This window comes from Panthera leo, chromosome D1, assembly GCF_018350215.1.
Source record: "Panthera leo isolate Ple1 chromosome D1, P.leo_Ple1_pat1.1, whole genome shotgun sequence".
Classification (NCBI taxonomy): Eukaryota; Metazoa; Chordata; class Mammalia; order Carnivora; family Felidae; genus Panthera; species Panthera leo.
Window position 1 is genome coordinate 69156051 of NC_056688.1, and position 17609 is coordinate 69173659.

Sequence of the window (17609 nt, forward strand, 5' to 3'; positions counted from 1 at the left end):
CCCACTGATCCCGGGTTCCAGGGTGCAGAGGTCATTCCCAGTTGCCTAAGATGCCATGTATTTGAATGTCCGAACTAAAACACTTGAGAGAATAAAATGGGGCAGTATTAAGAATAACACCAGGGAAACAGAAATAAACTGAGACCTTTCAGGCAAACCAGGATATGTGATCTTCTTCTCTGTGCTTTCACTTTGGGCTCAGTTCTTAATGTACCCCCCGAAGTGGTCCCACCTCCCCTACACCCCATGACCCATGTGATTTGGGTGCCAGGGACTTACAGATCTCCATCCTTTGAGATTTGGTCTGCATAACAGAAGCCTCAGGGATCTCCCACGTTGGAAGGCCCAGCACAGGAGAAACTTAGAAGTGTGTTTCCTGGAAGTATGTTACAGAGGAGGGTGGGAGGGACGTGAGCATCTGGGCCTCTCTGAGACGAGGCCAAATAGGGGTTTAGGAAGAGAAGGTGTTCCTTTTTGAGAGTCAAGGAGGTGATGAGAGCTCTGTCCGGGGGACTCCTCAGCCTGCATGGGCCCGCATTTCTACGCAAAGCTGGAAGAACCCAGATCTCCATGGGGCCTGAGCGAAGAAGGTCCGAGGAAAGGAGATGGCTTCTCATTTGGTCTTCTCACTGTGTCCTTGAACATCTGCCTTGCCCAGGTGACCTGGATGGCCTGGATTTGACCATTTTGGAGTGAGGAGTAGGGTTGCCAGATTTGGCAAACAAAAATACAGAGCACTCTTTTAAATTCGAATTGCAGGTAAAGACTAATTTTTTTTTTAAGTTTATTTATCTTAGAGAGAGGGAGAGAGCACGGGTAGGTGAGGGGCAGAGAGGGAGGGACAGCATCTGCACTGACAGCAGAGCCTGATGCGGGGCTCAAACTCTTGAACCGTGAGATCATGACCTGAGCCGAAGTTGCACGCTCAACCAACTGAGCCACCCAGGCGCCCCAAGACTAATTTTTCTTGTATAGGTATATCCCACGCCATAATTGTATTCTATACATGACAGTCTTAGTAGTATCTGGCCAGATTTTGCTTGCTTCTGGAACGTGGGGTAATCATTCACAGTTCTGCCTTCACTCAACAGGTATTTATTGAGTCCCAACTGACACGTCAGATGCTGTTGTAGGCACTGGGGGTTTTCATTGAGCGAGAGACAACAGGAGTTCCTGACCTCCTGGGGCTTTCGTCTAGTGCGGGCAGTAGATGATAAGGAAGAGACATAAGGATGTTGGATGGTGACAGTGGGAAAGTGGAAAATAAGGTGAGAAGGGAGGATGGGAGGGGGCGTGGGGAGAGGATTCACACCTGGGTAAGGGTTTGAGGGGATAGGCCAAACAGACGTTTTAGGGGAAGAGCATCCCAGGCCTCAGGCGACGCACACTTCAAGCCCTGGTGTGCCCGGTGCGTTTGAGGAGCCGTGAGGACCAGTGTGGCTGGAGCCACGTCAGTGAGGAGGGAGAGTGTGGAAGCGGAGCCAGTGAGGTCAGGGAGTAGAGCTTGTGGAGGGGCCTCTGTAAGGACCCAGGAGGCCTTTGGAGAGGGTATTGAGCAGGGTGGGGATGTGATCTGATAAGGATTTTGTTCTGTTTTCTTTTTTTTTTGTTGTTTATTTATTTTTGAGAGAGAGAGAGAGACAAAGAGAGACAGAGAGAGACAGAGCACAAGTTGGAGAGGGGCAGAGAGAGAGGGAGACACAGAATCCGAAGCAGGCTCCAGGTTCTGAGCTGTCAGCACAGAGCCTGACGCGGGGCTCGAACCCACACACTGTGAGATCATGACCTGAGTCACGGTCGGTTGCTTAACCAACTGAGCCACCCAGGCGCCCCTGTTCTGTTGTTTTAAATTACAGTATGGTTAACATACAGTGTTATACTGAGCCGATGAGGTTTTATTTTATTTTTGGTTTTGAGAGAGAGTGTGTGCATGTACATGTGCATGTACGAGGGCAGGGGAGGGGCAGAGGGGATGAGAGAGAGAGAGAGAGAGAGAGAGAGAGAGAGAATCTTAAGCACGTTCCATGCTCAGCATGGAGCCCGACACAGAGATCCATCCCATAAACCGTGCAGTCATGACCTGAGCCGTAATCAAGCGTTGGACACTTAACCCTGCTGAGCCACCCAGGTGCCCCTGATCTGATGGGGTTTTAGGAGTCACTGGCAGTTGGTGGAGATCACGCCAAAAGCTGGCCTGGGGTCCTGTTCTGTCACCTCGCCTGCAGAGGTGGGCTGTGGGACTTGAGGTGTGCATGTCATTTAGAATAAAAAGTCGTTGCTACCAGGACTCAGCAACACTTTATAGGATCTTTGCCTTTTTCTCTCCTTTCTGTCTTCTCCATTTGAATGACGCATTCCTCCTAAACAAGGGGAGGGAAGTGTTGTGATTATCTGTACGTGTTTTCAACCCCTGTGTGATAATACCTGGTTCGAGGGACAGTTCCAAATGTTTCTTATTAAGCTTTAGAGGAATGACTTACCGGACACCGTTTACACATCTGAAGTTCCAGATAAAATACAATTCCAAAATACATGAGTTTTTGTTGGTGTTGAAGGAAGTCATTTTTCTTTGGACTAAATAAATTGAAATTTTTTTGAGGTCTCGAAGAGCTTGAAAGCATGTCTTTTGTTTCCAGTCTCTGAAAAGGAAAGGGAAGAGTGAGCTGATCATAGTTTGCAGCTTTCTTACACTTTACTGGGCTGAAGTCTGATTTAAAAATGGAGGAAAAAAAGCCAACAGACTTCACATTGACCTTGACACTAAGGCATATATACAATTAATTAATTTATTAATTTATTAATTTATTTTCAAATGTATTTATTTATCTTGAGAGAGAGCACATGGGCACCCAGGGGTGGTGTGGGAGGGGTGGGGAGGGACATTGAGAGGAGCATTGAGAGGGGGAGAGAGAATTCCTATCAGCCTCTGCGCTGTCAGCACGGAGCCCAACTCAGGGCTCGAACTCACAAACCCTGCGATCATGATCTGAGCCCAAAATCAAGAGTCAGACGCTGAATCAACAGAGACACCCAGGTGCCCCAGCAATTTATTTTTATAAAATATTTATGTTCTTTGGAAAAAAATACTGAGGCTGTAAAACCTAGACTTTTAAGTAAATGGGATCATTTTAAGTGTTAGCCAATTTGGGGGATGAGAATTATAATTCTAAAAGGAGTAGCAAATATTTTCTAAGTATCTTTAACAAGCCTGATGACTTACAGAAGACCATAGTGGTAAATTAACTTTGCTGAGTAAATTAACTTTGCTGAGTAATATTATTAATAAATATTTAAATTTTTACATATATCCATAAGGTTTATTTGAGAAGATGCAAAAAGGAAGCACTTTAAAAAAGGTAATGCAGAGGCGCCTGAGTGGCTCAGTTAAGTGTCAGACTCTTGATTTCAGCTCAGGTCGTGATCTCATGGTTTGTGGGCTAGAGCTGACAGTGCGGAGCCTGCTTGGGATTCTCTCTCTCCCTCTCTGTCTCTGCTTCTCCCCAGCTCACGTGCACTCTCTCTCTCTCTCAAAATGAATAAATGAACATTACAAAATGTGTAGTGTAGACAGACATATCAAATGTGAAAATGGATTCTTTTACCAGAGTTGTGAAGAAAACATCAAGACCAAATCAATATTTATACATATATTTTTTGTTTTAAATGTTTGTTTATTTATTTTTAGAGAGACTGAGAGAGAGCACGCATGTACGGGGAAGGAGCAGAAAGGGAGGGAGGCAGAGAATCCCAAGCAGGCTCTGTGCTGTGAGCACAGAGCTCGATGTGGGGCTCAAACTCACAAACTGTGAGATCGTAACCTGAGCTGAAACCAAGAGTCAGACGTTTGACTGAGCCACCCAGGTGCCCCTCAAGCCAATATTTAAAGTAAGAACTAAGCAGGCTTTTTTGAGGGGCTGTCCCGTGCCAGGTCATGAGATGGGTACTAAGAAAACAGAATCTCAGGGCTGACCACTGTAAAAAGCATCAGGTAAAATTCAATGAGCAGTAAAACACAGGTATGTAAATTGTGCATTTAAAAAGAAGGCCTTTGATGGGGCACCCATACTCTGTCTCTCTCCCTGTCAAAAATAAACATTAAAAAAAAGGCATTTTAGACCAAGCCTGTTTGAGCGAGTTTAGCTACGTCCTTAAGCAGGGACTAAAATCCATTGTAAACCACTTTAACGTAATTGAGTCCCAACCATGATAAATTGAGATTTTTGCCACGCCAGTTTGCATTACAGCCTAGATGCGCATTCACTTTAGGATTAGAAAGATCTAGCATTAGCATTTCTAGCTATAGGACTTGGCCATCTCTAAGCTTTAGTTTTCTGTCTGTAAAATGGGAGTCTTGAAACCAGCCTCATGGAGTGGTTTTGCCTGTTAAGTGGGTGACTCACATCGGGTCCTTGGCCAGCATAGTGAGCTCTCGGGGAGTGATGGCCCGTATCATTCTTACTGGCATTGCTGACGGAGACTCTACAACTTACGTTATTTCTTGATTTCCGAGGCCACCCAAGTTCAAGTTTTGGGTGTGCAGGTAGCATCGTTTGAATGCCTTGAGAGGTGGGGGAGCAGACAGGGGGGTTTGGCTCACAGTAGGTGGGAGGTGGGAACTCAGAATCCTGCTGAATGTGCCATCACACTTGACATCGCCCTCCAGATGGCTGTGCAGCCAGGTTGATAATTAGCTCCAACAGATGCGGGTGGAGAGTCCCCTGGGCAGCTCTTCTGCAGCGTGGGTGTGTAGTGAGAGCTGCACATGGCATCGGGAGGCCCGAGCCGGGTTGGGATGTGCAGCGGGCTCAGCTGGGCCGACGCAGGCATCGCCCTAGTCGGACCCTCCTGGGTCTCAGCTGGTGCACAGACACTGCCCCCACCCCGCAGGCTCGCAGGAGCAGATGCCACCCCTGTGGGGGGCTGTGGCCTCCAGCTGCTTTGCAGCCTCTGTCAGGCCAGGGCTGTTGAAGCTCTTGCTCTGCTATTTAAACCCATCATTGCTGGTGACCGCTTCCAGTCTTAAGTGTAGGTGGTGTATGTGTGTGCGCGTGCTACAGGTTTCAGCTAATTACCGCCGCAGGGGATCTGTCCAGCGACTGGGTGTGGGGAAGGCCAGCCCCACGGCCCCCTGCGTTAGCCCCCACCCCTACAGAGGCACCTGCTGAGCCTGCACCCAGAGAGGGGCCCTGCTGCCCCTCCAGGACCCCCCCCATCGTCAGTGGACCTTTTTCAAAGCAGGGCGAGAACCGGGGTTTTGTGCTCCCGGCCTGTGGGGACTGTGACACCAGGGCTCAGACATTAAGATGTGGACTCTGCCACCCAGGTTGAGGGAGGGCGGGCAAGTCAGCTTACCTCTTGGGATTTGTTTCCTCTATTAAGGGGCAGTGAATTGGGGGGTGGGGGGCTATTAGCCTGTTGTCTTTATCTCCATGTCCCTTGGACACAGTAAGTGCTCATGAAACAATAGCTTCATTTATAAAATGGGGATGACATTGCCCACATCCCTGAGTTGTGCTGGGGAGGAGAGACTGTTCATGTAATTCGATTCAGCTGTGGCAAAAGGGGCATGAGGTGAGGACACTCTCGTTTTCCCTTAGGTTCTGCTCCTTTCATGTCCCCAGTATCAAAACATCTCAGACACTCAGGACTTCAAAAGAAGCCCATTTGTATATCTTCACTAACTAGTTCAAACTTAACTGATTTTGACAGTGGATCTTAATGGACATGTCTTCAGAGAAAGTGTATAAATGGCCAGAAAGCACATGAATAGATGCTCAACATCACTAGCCACTAGGAGAATGCAAATTAAAACCACAATGAGATAGCACTTCATACCTGCTCTAGGAGGACTGTGGTCAGAAAGGCGAACACTAGTAAGTGCTGGCGAGGACGGGGGACGGCTGGAACCTGCATACACTGCGGGTGGGGAAAGTAAAATGGTGCAGCCTCTTTGGAAGACAGTCTGGCAGTTTCTCAAAAGGTGAAAGGCAGAGTAATTCCATTTCTACATCTCTGTCCAAGAGAAGTGAAAACATAAGTCTACACAAAGATTTGCATGCACATATTTATTGCAGTATTATTCTTACATATAGGCTTTGTGTGAATGCCTTGGTTTCTGATATGGACTGGGTGTTGGGACATACTATAAAGATTTTCCTGGGATGGCTGCTCTCCTCTTGGGTCTGTTTTGTGGGGTTCATGCCTCAGAAATGCCTAGCTTTGGCCTCCGTCATTGTCACTTTCAGAGGACAGCCCAAGTTCGGTCTGTGTTTTCAGAACACAAACTCAGGGAGTCTCCTGTAGAGACTTCTGTAGAAACCCTTATCAACTGAAGATGTCTGGTGTCTCCCAGACTTTGGTCTCCTGCATTCCTTGTAATCAGCATGGGGGGGACCCCTTCTTGTGGTGTGAGTTGCTCTCAACGCATCAGGCTTTCGAAGATGAATTCCTGGTCTGATGGAAGATTCTGGCAGTAATGGGATATCTCTTGAAGGTGCTGATAAGGGCCTCGTCAGTTTCAGGAGTGGGCAGGTCTTTCTTATAGAGGTTTCTGGTGACTGGGATACCTGATTAGCAGGCTTTTTCCTGGCCCTGTACAATGACGGGTTATAGGTGGGTGGGCGTGGGAGCAGAGCATCTTAGATATGTCTGTGACATATAGGAGTCAGTGGGTGGTGTCAGCCTCAAGGAAAGGGCCTCTTGATTGAGATTTGGAACTGACTTAAGCCAGTTCTCTAGGCATCTATTGTCTTGCATTAGAAACACAAGTTTTTCCTATAGTAAAACTATAATGGGGGCGCCTGGGTAGCTCAGTCATTTAAGTGTCCGACTCTTGATCTCGGCTCGGGTCATGATCTCACAGTTTGTGGGTTCAAGCCCCACGTCGTGCTCTGCGCCGATGGCACAAAGCCTGCTTGGGATTCTGGTTCATCTTCTCTCTGCCCCTCCCCGACTTGTGCTCTCTCTCTCTCTCAAAATAAATAAACTTAAAAAAAAAAAAACTAAAATGGAATAGGGGAAAATGTTTCTTTAGTAACAGGCAGAATACAGAGAGATAACCGTAGGGAGAAAATAACAAGCACAAGGCAAGCAGCCTTATTTATTTGGAGAACATAGCTGAAATGTTTATTGTACACAAAGCAAGTCGAACTAAAATTTCTGCATGTACTATAGGGTATAATTACAGAAACCTGAAGCTAAAGGACTAGCAGGAATTCCAAAAGAACAAACAAGCTAGACATGGACTCTGCTGTTCCTGTAAACTAAGGGTGGGGGGGCATCGTCTAGAGGTGCCCCCAATGGGAGATCAGGCTGCAGGGTGATGGGAGTCGAGCAGGTGCTCAGGACACTACTCCAAGTACATGGGGAACACTTGGAGATCACCTCACTGATTGGAAAGTTGTTTGGTGAGTACAGAAATCGGACAAAAGTGAGCGAGCATTTTTAAGGGAGATCTCGATCAGGCTTTGTTTGGTAGGTAAACAGTGCTTCTCTGCTCTGGGCCTTTTTTTCTCCAGGCAGCTGTCACTGATTCCACATATTTGGGGAGGAAGGGGCACAGTTCCAAGGGTATTACAAGAATAACCAGGAAAGGAAAGGGGAAAAACTTTTAAAATGTGCTGTATGTGCCATGGAGAAAGGTTTGGGCACAGACATAAAAATATAGGCAAATCTGAAAACTTGCTGCTTTACCAAAAAAAAAAAAAAAAAAAGATTGCTGCCTTTGATATAAGCCCATGTATATTCATGCCCTTGTGATGGGCACTGAAACGGAAATAAGGATGGTTCTCAGCGCCCCCCACCCCCCCTGCCCTGCATTGCTGTATTAAACAGTGTCCTGGCTTTAGAACGTCAGGCCTGGATATGTACAGCCTAGCTGTTAGCTGAGCAACTCCAGACAAGGCTCTCGATCTCTCTATATTTAAAATAGCTGTAGTGCTGCATGCATATGGTTGCTGTGAACATTAAATGAGATGTTTAGCATAAAGTCAAGGATCATGCCAGGAACATGATAAATGTTTAAGTGTTAGTGCCCTGCATCTTAAACAGTGGAAGTTATATGGGGCGCCTGGCTGGCTCAGTTGGTTGAGCGACCGACTTCGGCTCAGGTCATGATCTCACGGTCCGTGAGTTCGAGCCCCACGTTGGGCTCTGTGCCGACAGCTCGGACCCTGGAGCCTTCTTTGGATTCTGTGTCTCCCTCTCTCTCTGCCCCTCCCCCACTCATGCTCTGTCTCTGTCTCAGAAATAAATAAACATTAAAAAAAAATTTAAATGGCGGAAGTTATAATTGGAAATGTTTAGATTTAAGGTACACACTCATTTTTTGTTTTTCTTATTTTGACATTAGAAATAATTGAAAAGCATAAAAGAAATCAAACTCCTATCATCTGTATTTGTCCTGTTTTTCTTTCTGTGCCGATATACGTTTAGATTTTTGCACATCATTGAAAAATCTAGAAAGCTATTTAAAAAATGACCTCGAATATATGCATGTATCTGTGCACGTAAAATACTTTTATTCAGGCATTTGCCTGTTTTTGTTTTGTTTTGTGTTTTTAAAGCAGCGAGAGTAGTTTTTCCCTTCTGCAAGTAACTGAAGTGAATGCTCTTGAGTAATATATGCGATTCTTTCTTTAGGACCAGTTCCAAGAAGTGGAAGGGGATAGATAAAGGGTAGATTGTTTTCTTTAAGAGCTATATGATAATATTGCCAAATTCCGTGTCCGCCTCACTAAAAACGAAGTGGAACGCTCATTTCCCCCAGTCCATGCTCAATGTCAGGTGTTTAATTTTTTAAATGTCTTTGCTCTTCTGATAGGTAGAAAACACCTTATTGTTAATTCAGTTTGTACTTCTGTGGTTACAGGTGAGCTTAAATAATTGTATATGTTTACAGTGTATTCCCATTTCTTTCATAAATCATCGATTTAACATTTCCCCCAATTCTTCTGTTACAGTATTATTTCCTTATTAGTTTGCAGGATGTTGACCCTTCTCATGAGTATTGCAGATATAGCGATTGTGCATTACATTTTTTTTTTAAGCATTTTTAGGCACCCACTGACATGGTGAGGTAAGACTTTGTTGGGAAAAGGCATGCAGGTGTGGAATATGAATGCAAAGAGAACTCAGATGACTTCTTTATTCAAGCCCAGCAGTTGTGTTGCCGTGGGGTAGATGGAAATCTTGCTGAGCGCCTAACTTCTGGGGCCTCATTTCTCATTGCGAGTTCCCCGCAACTGTTCAGAAGCCTTGCTCACTGGGAAAATCAGGACACAGGCTGTGCCTTGAGGGTATCCCAGGTGTATGTGCACTGTACCACTTTGAAGAATTGGTTTGGGATGACCGTATAGGATGACGGAAGCGGACATTTCGTTGTTGGGGCTCTTGGAGTGAAGTGGCCATGACCTTTGGTCTATCCCACCCCATCTTATGTTTTGTTTATTCTGGCCAAATCCGATGGGAAACAGCTGTGGGATGATGGGAAGGACCTGGAACCAGTAGCTCAAATCGTGCCTCTTCTACTTATCAGCTGTGTGACCCTGCATAGATCATGCAACGTTGCTTCGTCTCAATATCCTGGGTTTGCTGTGTTGGTAAAATGAACAATACGTACGATCCGCTCGGCATGTTCTAAGCGTCCAGTAAATGCTTGTCAATTATTTTTTCTCCTCCCGCCAGACCATGAGCTTCTCTAGGCCTGATCTGTGCCATATGCATCTCCGTATCCTCATGCATATGGTGGTCCCTTTGTGATTATCTGTGAATGGGGCCGAATGGGGCTGAGGGTGTGGTGGCTTATATATCAGAGCCAACTGCTCTCTGCAGAGTTGGAATTGACTTTTAAACATTCTTTGTTTATTACTTTTACATCTATATGTAAAAGTACAAAAGCCACCTCTCATAGGTAGTCAAGGTACACTGAGTTGGGAGTGTCCTGCAAAATTTGGGGCTTAGAATCAATCCTCCCTTTAGGACATGTGACAGGCCCTCTCTGGGTTAGGGCCAGGGTGGATACTGCCCCAGCGCTGATTGTTCCCCTCCAGGAGGGCCCTCTGACATTGAGTTTCCCCGCCGTGTGGCCCAGCGGCTGCCTGTCAGAACCCACTGGGCCAGAATGGGCCTCCAGGACCCAGCCAGGCCTGTAATTGTTCCCACTCATGACAGAGCAGGGCTGCTCCTACAACCCACTGGGGGTGCCCGAGCGGGTGTGCAGACACATAATGGGCCCCGCTGCCGGGACAGCAGGCTGTGAAAGCCCTGGGAGAGGCCAGGCGCTGGAAGGCGTCTCCAGGCAGTTACTTTTCCTGGAAAGGGGGATGCCCAGCGCCCGGTGCTTTTCCCTAGCACTTCTCGTGAGGAAAGGAAATCTGGTCCTCGGTGCAGGCACCTTCTGCTGTGGCCAGGTCCAGTCTCCTAGCAGCCCTGTCAGGTGGATGGCAGTGCTGCATGGGGTCAGTTGGCCAAGCCTGCATAACAAAGGACTGTGAGCAAGGCGGCTTCAACCCACAGACATTTGTTGTCTCACAGCTTGGAGGCCAGACCGCGTAAAGTCAAGGTGTCCGTATGGCCACGCTCTCTTGAGACTCTGCGAGAGAATCTGTCCCCTCCTTCCTCTGAGCTTCTGGTGTCGCTGTAAGTCCCTGGCTTCTTTTGTCTTGCAGCTGCATCATTTCCGTCTCCACCTCCCTTGTCACGTGGTGTTTGCTCCTAGTTTGTCTTTACTCTACCTTCTTTTAATGACGCCAGTCACGTTGTGATAAGGGCTCCCTCTACTCCGGTATGACCTCAGCTAATGAATCACATCTGCTTCCATCCTCTTTCCAAATATGGCCAAATTCGGAGGTGCCGAGCGTTTGGACTTCAACCTAACTTTCTCGGGGACACGGTTCGAATCCATAATGCTCATGTTGTGTACAAGGATGCAAGTCACAAGAGGAGCAGTAATTTGGCCAGAGTCACTATTACGAAGTGTCGGGGTCAGGATTGTAACCCAGGTCAGTTTGACCCCGAAGCAAATTCCTTCTCTTTCCACTAAACTTTGGTGCATCAGAATCACTTGGAGAGCTAATGAAAAGCACAGAGGCCTTGGCCCCTCCTCTGCTGCTCCCCCGCCTGTGCCCCCTGGACCAGCAACCTCACATCATCCCGGAGCTGGTGGGAAATGTGTATTCTCAGGCCCTGCCGCAGACCTGTGGAATCGGAACCTACAGTTAACAAGGTCCCAGGATCTGTGTGCACACTCAGCTGGGGGAAGCACGCGACCGGGGGCTAGTTCACTCCGTTTCCACACGGACTGCATATTAGAATTATTTGAGAAGCTTTCAAACAAGCACACAAACAAAAACAATGACAGCAGCCTCACCCCAGGCGGTGTGAATGCGTTCTCTGATGAGGCAGTGGGCATTGTTTTTTGTTTGTTTTTTTGTTTTGTTTTTGTTTGCTTTTTGTTTTCCCAAAAACCTGCCTAGGCAGTTCTCATTCACTGTCGAGTTGAGAACCTCTGGGGCCTGGAGGTGCTCATTTCTGGAAGATGTCAAGAACCTGCAATACTTAAGTTGAGAATCTTATCTGTATAGGGTGGTCCTTTTATTTCCCTAGTAACACAGAGACTTGGCAGGGAGGGGATGTATTTCAGCAAAGACAGAATATTGGAGCAAAGAAAAACCACCCTGCTTTTCTTTCCTGATCTTACCTCTTACAAATGCCAAGTGAAGGGTAGCAACCTACTTACTGAGACCAGGAGCCTGAAAGGGGGGCATGGAGATATAGCACGTAGCAGGCGATCAGCATTTGTTGAATTAAATTGAAAAGAGACCTACACAAACAGCATGGTTTTGTCTTCCTGAGTTTTGTCCTTTAGAGAGAAGTTCTTGTATTACGTTGGGGTACCAGGAAAAGACACAGAGGTAGAGGGCTTAAGATGTTTAGTAAGTCTTGATCTATCAGCCAACACGAATGAGTTCTTGGAAGTTTTGAGACTACAGTGTAATTCTTACCACCTAGTGCTGCGGTGAGGGGGAGAGACCGGTATTCTAGTGGTGACATTTTAAGCTCTAATCCTTCACCACCGTTGGCCTGGAGAAGGAAGGTGACCATGTTCGCAGCCTCTGGCTCCTGTTTTCTCCTTAAACTCAGTGCCCATCCGTCCTTCTTCCCCCAGCTGATCCCCGGAGTGTGGGGAGAGAGCCCAGTTCAGTTTGAGGTTTGGCTGTGGCGTGTATGCAGTCGTCCGGCTGGGGTCCTCAGAGATGGTGGGAACCTCTCTGTGGGCAGGACTGGTGTCCTTCCCTCATTCCTTGGCCTTCTTGATTTCCGGGATACCCGTCCCCTCATCCTGACCGCCTCTCTTGTGAATTCCACAGTGTAGTCCTGATGTCTCGGGTGCTTTCTCGGTCATCTTTTACTGGCCTTTTTCTGCTCGACTCCACTCACTGGTTATCTTCAGGGTTTTATTCTCCTCTTTCTGGGAATTTCCTCCACTTGGTCAACTTTACTACTATCTTTATGCAAAGGACCGCTGTTTCCCTTCCAGATGGATGTCCTTTTGTCCGCAAAATGCTCCACAGGCTCCAAATGGAACCCACCGACTTCTCTTCCTTGTTTTCTTTTTTGTGTCATCGTGTGCAATCTCCTGTTTTTCCAAGCCCCTTATGTTCGAAACCTCCTAGTTAGCCCTACCATTTGATTCACCTGTGAGATATTTGTTCAGTCCCTGACTCTTTCATTCCCCTCTGGGACATCTTTCACTTGTCCATGTTCCTTACCATTCCTTCCACTCAGTCCTAATGGCCTATTTCTATTACTGTCATAGAAATTGCAATTCTTTTCCTCCTCTTCCTTCTCCCTCCCCCGCCGTGTGTGTGTGTGTGTGTGTGTGTGTGTGTGTGTGCCTTAAATTTTTTTGCATAAAATGTAAACTCTACCTTTATTCCCACTTTTATCTTCCACAGTCATCTTGGTGGCCTCAGCCCTCACCACAGTATTTTTTGTTTCCCCACACTTGACTTCCGCACCTACACTCTGTGATTGGCATATGTGAAGCCCCGTGGAAGTCTGCTGGCTGCTGATTGGAGGCGATGCATCCCGTCCTCTAGACTGTCTGTCTCCCCCTGCCTATCCGTGCTTTTCCTGTCTTTGAAGACTCCTGGTTCCAGTTCCGTTTCCACTGTGCCTTTCCTGACCACTCTATCCTCCCTTGATTTCTCCATCTTCCCTTCTCTCTTTTTTTCAATGTTTCTTTTGAGGGAGAGAAAGAGCATGAGCAGGGAAGGAGCAGAGAGAGGGAGACACAGAATCCGAAGCAGGCTCCAGGCTCTAAGCTGTCAGCACAGAGCCCGACGTGGGGCTCGAACTCACAAGCTGTGAGATTGTGATCTGAGCCAAAGTCAGCTGCCCAACCGATGGAGCCACCTAGGCTACCCCTCCGGCTTCCCTTCTGACCTGCAGAGTACTCATCTTCTCTAACACCTTTTCGTAAACTGTCTTGAATTCACTTATATTGACTTCTAACTTGTAGTATGCTGGTGTTCTGTTTCCTCAGACTGGAAGCTCCCTAAGGGCAGGGCTTGCTTGGTGTTCTGCGGTGGCCTTCAGGGGGATGTGTGGGGTTGGCTGTCTGCCTGCGCGCCTCCTGCCCCGCCTCCTCCCAACACACTCCCCAGGGGACTCCTCTGCACAGAGTAGGAACTCGGTGCCTATGGTCACATGAACGCAGGGAGAAAATTGGAACCTGTGGCGGGTATATTTATTCAAATATGTAAACCAAGCATGACTACGATGCATATGCCAAAAGTGTAAAGTTCTCATCTGTAATTACCAATTAAAAAAAAAACAAAAAAACCACTTTGTATTTACAGTGGAGTTTGGCACCAGATCAACACTTGTTTCTCCTTTGGTACAAATGTTATAAAACCTTGACTGCTCTGTTGCCATAAAAGGAACGTGAACTTCTGTGGAGGTGGTGATTTACGGCGGATGTCTCCAGGCCATGCTGTCCCACTGTCCCACCGACAAGGGCAGCAGGGGCGGTGTTGATCTAGGCTCAGTGTGGGGACTGTTTGGTCCTTTTTCTCCCCCTCTCCCTACCTCCCCACCTGAAAAACAAAACAAAACAAAAATCTGGCATTCTGCTTGCCGGTCCTGTATTGAAGTAGAAAGATTTGAACACTTGGTCTCTATCTGTTAATAACTCATTCAGGGGAAGTTTGAGGTGTCACATTAGGCTCCCCTCATCTGTGAGGGAGTTGGAATCTGTCTAAATAGGTGTGGTGGGAAAATGAAGAATACGGACTGATCTGGCCTTTTTTTTCTTGGCTTACCTACCTGCCTACCTTGGCTCTCAAGTTCGCAATGTCTGGTGCAGTCGGTAGAGCATGTGATGCTTGATCTCAGGGTTGTGGGTTCGAACCCTACGTTGGGTGTAGAGATTACTTAAAAATAAAATCTTTTAAAAAATTACAAAAAAAAAGAAATGTGCCAGGCATTGGTCTAGTCTACATGCCTTATGGATATTAATGCATTTAAATTTCACAACATTGTTACCCTCATTTCACAGATAAGGAATCGGGGCACAGAGCTGTTTGAGGGGGTTGTGAACGATCACACACTCAGCTCAGGACAGTTATTTTTATTTTTTTTTAACGTTTATTTATTTTTGAGACAGAGAGAGACAAAGCATGAACGGGGGAGGGTCGGAGAGAGGGAGACCCAGAATCTGAAACAGGCTCCAGGCTCCGAGCTGTCAGCACAGAACCCGATGCGGGGCTCAAACTCACGGACTGCGAGATCATGACCTGAGGCGAAGTCGGACGCTTAACCTACTGAGCCACCCAGGCGCCCCAGGGCAGTTATTTTTAAAAAGACACTTAATGATGACTGTTTTTCCAATAATTATCAAGGTGACTGAATGTCTTTTTTTTTCCCCCAATCAGATGTCCGATTCTATAACTTTAATTCCTATAAATTATTCTCATTCCTTTTTATGGTTATGGCTATACTGTATTTCTCTCTTAAGGTTGGCAACAGCTGTGTGTGTGTGTGTGTGTGTGTGTGTGTGTGTGAGAGAATGTGTGTCTGCATTTCAACACGTACTGAAAAAAATTTCCTACAGCGCTTTACAGTTTATAAGGGCTTTTTCACATGTTATCTCCCTTACTCCAACAGCCGTGGTGAGTAGAGTTATTATTAATTTCCATTTAACAAGTGAGGTAAGTGGCTTAGAGAGGCTAAGAGACTGGGCTGTGACTTCAACACGATTAGTACGTTGGAATTTGAACCCAAGTCCTCCTAATCCTTTGCTTTTCCGGCACCAACTTCTGTTCATGACTTGGGAAGTCCTGTCCTCTCTATTTGTCTTTCTTCCCATTCTTTGTTCTTCTGACCTGGCTCAAAAATGATGTCTTTTTGCTCATATCCCAAACTTGTATCGTAGATGGTGAAAGTAGGGGTTTGAGAATGCAATTTTTTTGAAAGAGGCAAGATTGTCAGATCCCACCAGGCATTCATTCATTCATTCATTCATTCATTTTTTGTTGTTTTTCTTTGGTAACTAAAGATTGAACGCTTTACAGGGTTTATCTTGCTGTCTTTGGACTCAGGCACCCCAGGGGAATGCGCACCTAATGCTAATAATTAAATACAGTTTCTAATAAGGGAGTTCTCTCAGTGTCACCTGCACTGGTCTACAGAATTGGGTGAGAGGCTTTTAAGGAGAGATTGGAAGCTGGAGAGCCCAGATGTATGTAAATACCCAAATCTGAAGATAACTACTTCCTGTACTTCCAGAGCTAAATAGTCTTCTGCAAAAATACTACTGTCACCCCTGTCCAGAATGAATGAGTCAGAGTTCTAGGTTCCAATCCAGTTCTCCCACCCAGCTATGTGATCTTGCATCAATCACCTGCATGCCCTCAACTGAGCTCAGTTCAGGGCGGTGTGGGAGCAGCTATGTGCCCCGCACCATGGTAGGTGCTCCAGATGGATATATAAATTAGATAAGGTCTCTCTCTTGGAGAGCGGGAGACTGCCAGGAAACACAGCTATGTTCCTGTTGTGCTGGAGATAGGCCCGGGGCCTGAAGAAGTGCTGGGAGGCCCTAAGCCATGCTGTAGAGCTGGGTGTCAATGAGGGAGTATGCCCTAATGTTGAGTAAAGTCAGCTTCCCTCCTCTGCCTGCCCATCCAACCCCACCTTCATTTCCCTATAGTATCCCTCCTTGGGTGCTCAGCGTATAGATGTGCTCAGCTTATAGATGGACACAGTAGAGAGTGGGATAGAAATGAATGGTGGTACAGAAAGGAAGCAGAACCTCAGGAGGCATGGTCTGCTCCTCTGGGAATACTGTGGGGCATCTTACCCTCCATTCTCTGCCCCCATCTGTGCCCCGGAGGACCATGTGCTTCTCCCAGCACAGGGCTAATCTTATAGATTGAGAAGTATCCTGCACGTCTGACTGTATCCCACACTGGCCTAAGAACCCCTTGCTAATGGAGTCAAGGTTACATCTTTCTCAGTATCAGCACGGTGCCGGGCACAGAGGTGTTGAGTGTGTGGATAGATGCATGGATGGATGGATGGATGGATGGATGGATGGATGGATGGATGGAGCTTGCTGGAAGCACAGTTGGAAGGAGCAAAGGAAAGAGGCTGAAGTGAGGAGAGGTGAGATGCTCTTGGGTTGTGATTGATGAAATGTAACCCAGGCAGGGAGGGGCCTGGGCTAGAACCTTTTGAAAAGCTGCCAGCTTCAAAGCAAGAATTTAACTCCTTGGTTTCACAAGAGAAGACTGAGCTTATCCCAGAAATGATTTGATTTGATTAGGCCTAATGCCTGTAGTTTGTGCTTTAGCGAAAACTTCTCAAGTTCTAGTTGGTGGCTGGTGTGAAAAGGCCATTGTGGACAGAACTGGGTTCTTGGTGGGGTAGGAAGGTCCCAACCCAGCCACTAAATCCTCTCCTTTTCTGAGCGAATGGGGCTGCCGGAGTAGAAACTAGAGCCTCTGGTAGTTTTACCCCATTTTTAAGAAAAGGGGTAACTTCATGGAGGCCTTTAATTAATAGCTACAATATCTTGAATACCTGCCATAGGCTAGGGACTGTGGTAGACACTTTAATTCATTGAATCCACCAAATAACTTTCTGAGATAGGTTTTAATGTCCTTATTTTGAAGATGGCCCCTGTTGAATAGCTAGTTGAATGGGAGCCTTGATTTGAGTCTGGGCCTGTTTTCTTCCAAAAGCTCATACTCTTAAATGGATTTCAGCAATGCCAGATCGCTGGACTTTCCTGAAGATGTTTATGTACATTATCACCACAAAGTCAAACTGAGAATCATATTATTGTATTTCATTCAGAATCATAACATGCCTTAATCCACATTCTGCCTCGGATAATGAAGGTGGGTGGTTCACAGGCTTTATTGATCCGTGCTTCTGATGGGCAAAAAAAACCCAACAACAACAACAATAAAAACCGGTTTGATTTCTGTTCTGGGGAGGCAGAACGGATCACAGAATAGCTTGGTTGAGTTTGACATTTACTTAATGTAGGTACATTTAGTGTAAGCTGAAATTAGGCAGAGGGCTGAAATAGGCCCTCAGGGGTT

General features: G+C 46.6%; 1 protein-coding gene and 1 long non-coding RNA gene across 10 annotated transcripts in view; one reads left to right on the forward strand and one right to left on the reverse strand.

Moving 5' to 3' along the window:
* The window catches only part of TEAD1 (TEA domain transcription factor 1), a 259819-nt gene that overhangs the window by 106658 nt on the left and 135552 nt on the right, over window positions 1–17609 (forward strand). The window lies entirely within an intron of this gene.
* The window catches only part of LOC122201456, a 38740-nt gene that overhangs the window by 19080 nt on the left and 2051 nt on the right, over window positions 1–17609 (reverse strand). Inside the window, exons 2-3 of the long non-coding RNA XR_006194175.1 lie at window positions 5836–6012; window positions 2481–2639 (exon numbers count right to left, since the gene is read on the reverse strand). This is a non-coding gene — a long non-coding RNA (uncharacterized LOC122201456). The remainder of the gene's footprint in view (window positions 1–2480; window positions 2640–5835; window positions 6013–17609) is intronic.